The 8937-nt window shown below is 42.1% G+C and overlaps 1 protein-coding gene across 1 annotated transcript in view; it reads left to right on the top strand.

Moving 5' to 3' along the window:
• The first annotated feature begins 5257 nt into the window (after positions 1-5257).
• artn (artemin) overlaps positions 5258-8937 on the top strand; it is a 31949-nt gene continuing 28269 nt past the window's right edge. The window contains exon 1 of the mRNA XM_020620908.1: positions 5258-5273. The gene's annotated coding sequence lies outside the window, so the exon portion shown is untranslated. The remainder of the gene's footprint in view (positions 5274-8937) is intronic.

Here is an 8937-nt window from a genome sequence, read left to right as displayed (position 1 = left end):
AGCGGCGCAATCTTGTCAGAACCTCATTCAGGAAAAGTGCTGGACACATTAAATTCCTCAATGGCAATACAGATGACAATCTGTTGGCATCTTACATTACCTTCATCTTACATTATCTTGAAATACCACAGTTCAGTCTTTTAACTAAGGTTCTGTGGATGAGAGTTAGAGTCCATCATCCTCACCCAGCACAGCAATGTGACCCTGGACAGACATCTGGACATGGTGCCACCAGTGAGACACTGTTCGAACCATGTGTGACCACCCGGGATAACAGTGGCCCTATATCAAACTCTAGCTTGACCTCTGAGGGCCAGTGGATTCAATACCGGTTTGAACAAAGCAACCTTAAAGTTATCAGGTCCTTCAGAACTACTGTAAGACTCCTTGATAGTAGGAGCTGCAGGGTGGTGAGGCATGAGCAGTGGCAGGCCCTGACCTCAAGGGCTGTATTGATTGCAGAATAATGTTGATGATCATTTTGTCAGGATGCTTCTGTCTGTGCCTGCCTGCTTTCTAACATCAGTTGCCAGGTGTAATTGACCACGACGAAATACACATGTGAGGGTTGGCAGCTGGCTCACGTCTCTCCATCACTCACACACTTTGCTTTACAAAACACAGGCATATATGTTGCTTTTGGTTGGGAATTCACATATAAGTGGCAGCTTAGAAGAAAAACTACATCAAATAACAACTGATAGAAGGTCGGGTTGTGGTTTGTGCAACCCCCCCTGAGATCCCATTTCCTCTACATTATTCATCTTGCACTAAAACACTGTTTGTGCAGCTGATAATTGTACACCTGGAAATACATCATACTGGCAGGGGCTAATTTGAGTTTAAATGAGTATTGAAATAAAATTATTCCAGCCATCAATTCCTTTTTGAAGGGTTAAGACATCAGTCTGTTGGCAAGGAAAAGTTAATTATATCCTTTGGGAAGTGTGGAGGAGAGGACTGATGTAGTGCTCTGTGCTAGGTGAAGATTTATGGGAAAATAATCAGGTGTAGCCAGTCAGACCTACATTACGAAGAGAAGAGGGGGCCTGGCAAGGAAGCAGAGCTGAGCTGACTTCTCCGAACATCAGAGATGAAAGATAATACTTATCGAAAGGGGATTTGAAAACCTGCAGGAAAAATAGGTTGTTTTAAAGTAGCTGTGTTCTCAAGAACTTAAAGCTGCCCGAGGCAAGGTTCTGATGTAATTATTTGGTCAACATGTCAGCATGAGTGACTGTGGCTCAGGTGGTAGAGTGGGTCGTGCCCTGACCAGAGGGTTGGTGGTTTGATTCCTGGCTTCTCTAGTCCGCATGTCGCACACTGACCTCCATGTCGCTCTCGGTGGCTGTCCCATCGGTGTGAGTGTGTGCGTGAATGGGAACTAGCATAAAGCGTCATTGTGTAGAAACATGCTATATGAGTATCAGATGATTTACTGTTTGAGGTGCTGTTTGCTCAGCAACTGTTAGTATGATCACAGTCAGGAGGCCCTCACCGATCCAATCAATCAACCTGAGCTTGAACAACATTTTTAAAAGGATCTTGCTGACTGGGCTTGTAGGTTCACAAAACAATCTCAACTCAAGTCAGAGACACTTTCACTCTACATATGACAAAAATGCCACTTTCAAAAGCAATAAATACAAGAAGGCATTCCGGTAACAAGACCAGCGACTGAAGTCAATTTATCTGAGCCATGGCCAAAAATTAAAAACATATTTTATTTTTGCAAAGTCATTTTAAGTCAATGCTCTCAGGCTTTTTTTTAGAGCTTTCTTAATGGTAGTGGTTTGCCACTCAGGACAACAGCAGATGCCATTATAGTGTGGGTTGGTATTGTCTTTGCAGTATATTTTATTTCCTTGTTTGGCGTAAAGTGAGATTCCATTACAACAAAAAGAATACATTAACTTATTGTATGGAGTGTGCTTTGTTACAGTATGCATCACAGAAAGGAATCTGAAATGCTGCAACAAGCTTCAACAGGCTTTTTGCCATTTTTCCATAGACTAATTCCAAGTGCACAAATGAAAGTAAAGCAAATCCAGTACTGCCAGTAATCCCATATAAACTATGCATAATCACTATACATGCAGAATATTAGATCTATAGGATAGCTGCATATACAGCTGGTGCTGGTTAACCCTGTTGTGTCCAGGAGACATGTGTGATCATAAATTTTCCACTTTGATGCAGTAAAGAATTCCTCTGTGAAGCTGAGGATTGAAGAGTATAGTGAGCATAAACGTGACTCCTGGGAGTCTGTGAACAGAACACCATGGTGAAACACCACACTGCCTCCATTGTGATTAAAATAATTAGTTAATTAAGATACCATTTCTGGGAATTAAAATCCACAATTCTTTTCCCTCTTATATTCATTTGAAGTTACCAGATTATCATTTTGTGCCTGGCAGATCTTTGTTTTTCAAAAACAAGTATCATTTGAATAAAAAGCATTGGAAGTGATACAATACAGCAGCACATCTGCCTGACTACTCCCAGTGTTCTGGCAGAGCACTGGCTGTCTGAGCAGGTGACCTGTGTTTTTTCAGGGTGAACTGAGAATGAGCCTCTTCACTGAGGGTTGCGACCTGGACATGTGGAGGACTGGGCTGCCTCTGCTGGTGCAGCTCTGGAATGGTTTCCTGAAGAGAAGAGGTCTAGTGTCAGTAGCCAGGCCTGTAAGCGATGCCACCGTCTGCTGCTGGAGGCCAGGTCATGTCTCCAAAGTATACTGCGGTATTTTAAGCAGTGGAATGTTTATTTCCTTCCAAGCAGTCACTTGCTTTTGTTTATTTCACTACAGTATGACAGTTAAGCTGTGGTGGAATGTATCTAAGTATATCTAATTAGCTACTTGCTGAAAAGGATCCACTCTGTGGAAGTGACACTCTGAGTGTTGTGAAGGTCAGAAGTGGAGCGGTCTCCAGCATGTCTTAGGTACGTTTTTTTCTTTGTTTACAAGTTTTTACAATCGTCTTTGGCTAGCTCAGCAGTAGCAGGTGGTTCTTCCTGTGGAGTAGACATGGCTTGCTGAGCAGACATGAAGAAATATTTAGCTGGAGAGGGGTGTCCCAGGTCACTCCTGGGTGCCTCGCTGAGCTACTGTCCCCTGTCCCGCTGCCCTTGGCAGATCTGCACCACCACCCCCTTGCCCCCACCCATCAGACAGCTTGAAAAGCTGAGAGGGGACTGTGGTCGGCAGAGGGTTGCAGGGTCAGGCTCCAGCAGCAATTAGGCAACCATTGCTGCCCATAGAAGGAGCTGCTAACTTTTTTTGGGGGGAGGGGGGTTAATCTTGTGGTGCCAAACCATCAAGAGCCTTAAAAACAAAAATCAATAGCTTAAAATGAATTCTAAAATGAACTGGAAGCCAGTGAAGAGAGGCCAGTACCGGAGTTATATGGTCGAATTTCCTAGTACCTGTTAAAAGACGAGCAGCAGCATTTTGGACTGTTTGAAGACGAGAGAGAGACAACTGATTAACACCAAGGTATAATGCGTTACAATAGTCAAGTCTAGAGGCTATAAAAGCATTAACTGCAATCTTAAAGTCATTAAAAGAAAGAAATGACTTGACTTTACTTAGCAACCTCAGGTGAAAGAAACTAGATTTTATGATTGAGTTGATCTGCTTATCGAATCTTAGGTCACAATCAAACGTTACCCCTAGGTTTTTTACAGTTGTCTTCAAATGATGAGCCAGGGGGCCTAAGTCGTGATTAAAAGTAGCAAATTTTGCCAGATCACCAAATAAAACACATCCAGTCTTATCCTCATTAAATTTAAAAAGTTCTGAGCCAGCCAGGCTTTCAGGTCAGTCAAACAGTGGCTGTAGAGACATCCCTCCAGCTGCTTTTAATGGTAAGTATATCTGGATGTCATCCGCATAGCAATGAAAAGAGAACCCATATCTCCTTAGAAGTGATCCCAGCGGAAAAGAGAGTTGGGCCGAGTACAGACCCCTGGGGGACACCACAGGAGAGGATAGCTGAGGAGGAGGAACAGTTACCAATATTAACAAAAAAAAACTTCTATTCGTGAGGTAAGATATAAACCAATTAAGTACAGTACCACGAATTCCTATACACTGTTCCAGGCGAGATATGAGGATTTCATGATCCACTGTATCAAAGGCAGCAAAGAGATCTAAAAGCACCAACAGAACTAGATCCCCAGAGTCCCTGGCCAACAAAATGTCATTATTATTTTTAATAGTGCAGATTCAGTACTGTGTTCTGATTTAAACCCAGACTGGAATTGCTCCTCAATGGCATTATCTGTCAGAAAAGACTGGAGCTGAATAAGAACAATCTTCTCTAAAACTTTTGACATAAAAGATAATTTGGACCCTGGTCTAAAATTAGAAAACACTGAAGGATCAAGATTTGTCTTTTTAAGAAGTGGCTGGACAATTGGCTTAAGAGTGCTAAATTCATTCTTGAACTTATGGTGGGGAATGGACTGAACATTAAACTACTGTAGATTACAGCACCAGTGCTGGTTGCACTGGGTGCAATGGGAACTTGGAGGCAAAAGGGCACATACACAAAACATAGTGGCAGTTGGTGTAGAGTCTGGGGTCAAAGCTCTTGCCCTGAGATCCCTAACATACTGTATAACTCTGGACATACATTAAGTACATAAATGTAGCAAATATTAATCACGGATCCTTATATAGAATACTTGCACCTGTTTAGAAAATAGCATGAAGAATGCTCACATTTCTTTATGGATACATTGCTATGGTGTATATAAAAGGTTATGGGAGTGTCTAAAAAGTTTATTTTTAAACATGCTACGTGTGTATTGTCTTCCTTCAGTACTCTGAAGCATTTTCTACATTGCGAAGTTCTGTAAATATGTGGCCTGTGTTGAGTTGATTTTAATACTCCTGTAAGCGATCATGTGATGGAGGAGGGAATATGACACCCCGGGCTTCACGCGCACACATCTGGAAGAGACGTGCGAGTCGGGGCACACCTGTCCTGCAGCGGGACGCACGGCCCTGCACGCAGCGCTCTCATCTCAGTCAGCTCAGTCCCGCAGGCGCAGTTCTGCGGTCAGTGCTGTCAGTCTCTGACAGTGGTTTCAGCCATGGGGCGCGCCGGAATAAGGACTGCTCCAAAATGTCACAGAATATAAGCGAAGAACAAACCCAGAGCTGCGCAGAGAAGACCCAAGTGTGTGCGGATTATCACAGCACAGGAACGGGAGCAGTTTTCTTCTTACATTCACGCCCATGATCGGGAGGGCGAACGGCAAAGGTAAGACGGCTGATGACAAATGTGTTATATTCGCACACTTCCGAATTTGTTTCAAAGTTTCTGAAGCCCGTCGACCTCAATGTAAAAGCCCTTCGAAAGGGTTTAACACACTCCATTCTTTTATAACAGGTATGCCAAAATATATCAGTAGATTTTAATGCTACATGTACTGACAGTATAATGCAGGGGACTGTAAAAGCATCCGTTTGCTTTAGCCTACATCGCATTGCACATGAATATTTCAATGCATCGATTTCCAAGACAACTGAAAAGTATATTTTGAAAATCGTTTGGAGCTCCTCGATAGGCTATAACAATAAAATCCAGTACATACAAGGCAGTTAACAGTTTTGTGAGATACTGACCTTTTGCTGATGTCGAGTTGTTGCTTCACTATTTGTAACTGATGTTTCTAGCTCTCGGAGTCTAACCGGTGGCTTTATTTACGTACACTCCTCAGTGACTGCCATTGATGGAATAAGGAAGAAAGAAATCAAGTTAGTAAATTAAATAAATATTTTGCCATTTCACATAAATGTCAATGGTTTTATTTTGGAGGGTCATATTCTGGGACTAGATAAGTGTTAGCTCCCAGCCACAACAATATGGCAATATATCCTATGTGCAAAGAATACAACTACAGTATGTCGATTTATTATTACATAGGATTTTAACTCATAGATATATAATTTGATTCATCACAACAAGGTGATATAAAATCCATGCTAATATGATGATCATCAATATAATGGACATACTGAATATGTATTGCTGTGTGGAAAGATTTCATAATTGGAAGAGCAGTTATTTATGTAGTGAAATCACATAACTGAATTCATAAATACATATCCAGAGATTTCTTTTTGGACAACCCCTTTCTGCTATCCCAGCCTGTGCATCTTCCAGCAATTACATAACATCAAACAAGGAAAAAACATTTAATTTCTACAATGGCAGCTTTGTCCGTTTCTATTTAATTGTGATTATTTGTGAGAAAATGTAGATCTGTCACACGTTGAGAGAGCAGATTTGATTAACTGGAAGCTGACAGTCTGGGACAAGATTACAAACAATGTTCAACTGAGTTTCCGCTTATCAGTGACTTGCCTCCCTGTCCAAGTGTCTATTTTAAGTACATTGCTGTAAGGCAATATTTAACAGCTCTCTGTAACGTTCGTAGAACCATAATCTATTTGCCAAGAATATTACATGCAAGAAGAATTTGACTTCAGATTCTTTTACTTCATATGCTTTTATTTGGACATGAGCACATAGGTTACAAAAGGGACAAAAAGACTGACAGGCCAGTGTTAGAAGTGCTGTTATAGATGTAGTACAGTATATTTGACCTTTTTATGAATACCTCATTAAACTGTTATTAATTATTAGTTTTTATAGCACTGATTCTAAGGACTGTGTGGAATGGGGGAAGGCCCCTAGGGAATTAGCACCCAGTGTTCCAGCTCTACAGCAGGAGATCTCTTTTAGTTTATTGTTTTGTCTTTATAGACGCTGCATGTACTATAAGTCATGGTCTATTCTCATCATTCTAGCCACAGTTGGCAGTTGCTTTCAGCAAACAAGCTGTGATAAAATGTACACCACACAGTTGAGTAGCTGTGAACATAGTGGGGCATTTAAAGAGCCAGATATCTTTATCAGGAGTTGGTGTGGACCACATCTGTTCTGAAAAGTCATTGAAGGCTGGACTTGTCAAGTGACCAGACAAGCTAATTATTTGATAATACATTAGCAATAAACTTAGAAGCCAGGGATACATCTCTCTGTTTGTACTAGGTAGTTCTGAAGTTTTAAGACAGCTTTAAGCTAATTATAATAATTTAATGAAAGAAGTGCAACGACCAGCACAAAGTGAGAGGTCTTTGGGTGTACGGACTGTGTAAGTGTCTCCAAATGCAGTAAGTATGAAAGGGCTGGTGGAGTGGAATATAGGTTGAAGAGTGTTTCAATTAATCATTTTCACAGCCGGTAACATCAATGGTCTCATAGGTTTGACAAGACAGTAAATAGAGGTGTATGAATGTGGTGTATGAGATGTATGAGTCAGATCCTGCATGGGAAGGAGAGTGACCTGCTGTTGCAGAAGAGGGACTTCAACTGGATGTTTCAGATTGGTAGGATCATGTTTAAAATTTCCAAACAGTCTTTTTTTATGTAGCCAGAGGCAACTAGCTTAGCATCAGCATAGCTGTTCTCATTTAGCTGCCTGTGTTCTCAGTGTAGCTCTGCACAGGGAGCGGGCTTAACCTCGCATACCCGATTTCACCTTTGGGTGTGACATCATAATTTTTCAAAACCACTCGCTCTGCAGGTGGCAGATTCAAAATTTTATGATATGTATAAGCTGATGGTTTATATTGGTTTTATTGATATGTTACTATGTTTGTCTTTCTATGAGATGTGTCTTGAGCATGTGCTTGTGGTGCAGGAAGCCAAAGATATGTTTCAACCATGGTGGATAATAATGTAAACTGAATTGAATTGAAATTAATTGGATAGCTCCTGGTGGGGTCACCTAAGGCAAAATGGCTCCAGAGGAGGGACCAGACAAAGACCAATTTCAAGAAACCCAGTGAGCTGGACTTTTGAGAGCTGTGTCACCTCACCCAGATCAGGGAAACTGATGCCAGACCTGAAAGGGAAGATTCCGGCAAGCATCTGTTGGCTAAGCCTTAACCCATGTACCTCAAAAACTACACTGAGCCTCAGCCCCGTAGGCCCACCACCAGGGAATTGTGGTCATGAGCTGAGTGGCAGGGGGTGGTGGCAAAGTCAGGGACCAGGGCATCATAGATAGGATTGTAACAATCCATTGATCTTGATTGATGCACTGTTCAAAAGCCAATGTCATCAATGCAAAGCGTCAATCGATGTTAAATGTACCTTTATTTTGACACTCATTTCAGCAAACCACATTCACATGCATTTCCGTTACACCTTTTCTTCAAATTGGACAAATGCCAGGCAATGCAGCGTCCTAGCACTGTGTCTGGGAACTCACACTAAAAGTGATTCAGCATAGCGTCCCTGTTGTCAGAACAGCTCACTGTCTGTCAGCAGATCCTGATGATCTTTTTTTATTCAATCCAACTTTCCAAGTGAACAAGTGCACTTGCTGAACAATTGCTTTGCGTGCTGTAAAAGCCCCCACCCCACCCCACCACCCGCTCCCCTCCCCCTCAAAGCCTACTGACCGGCAGGCACAAGCTTTTTTAGTTTTTTACATCATTCAGTCATTAAGTTATACGGCTTCTTGCATTCTCTGTCAATGCTGACGACATCTGTAGTGTCCTTGGTTGAGCATTGTTTATTTTTCCTGAAGATAGTTCCAGATATGCAATGTCCAAAGAACACCTTGACCAGTGTCTGAGTGATATATCATGCTGGGGTTTCCACCGCTGAACTAGAATTTTCTTGACAGCAGTTTTTGTGTCTGTTTAGGCAGTGCAAGATTTGAGTCCTCATTCAAAAGAGGTAATACAAGATCCAGTGGAATTTGTCCATCCATCCATTTTCTTCCGCTTATCCGGGGCCGGGTCGCGGGGGCAGCAGTCTCAGCAAAGATGCCCAGACTTCCCTCTCTCCAGACACTTCCTCCAGCTCCTCCGGGGAAATGCCGAGGCGTTCCCAGGCCAGCCGAGAG

The sequence above is a fragment of the Monopterus albus genome, unplaced genomic scaffold, assembly GCF_001952655.1.
Source record: "Monopterus albus unplaced genomic scaffold, M_albus_1.0 scaffold250.1, whole genome shotgun sequence".
Classification (NCBI taxonomy): Eukaryota; Metazoa; Chordata; class Actinopteri; order Synbranchiformes; family Synbranchidae; genus Monopterus; species Monopterus albus.
Note: the sequence above shows the minus strand (reverse complement) of the source record. Positions and strands in the feature narration are given on the sequence as shown.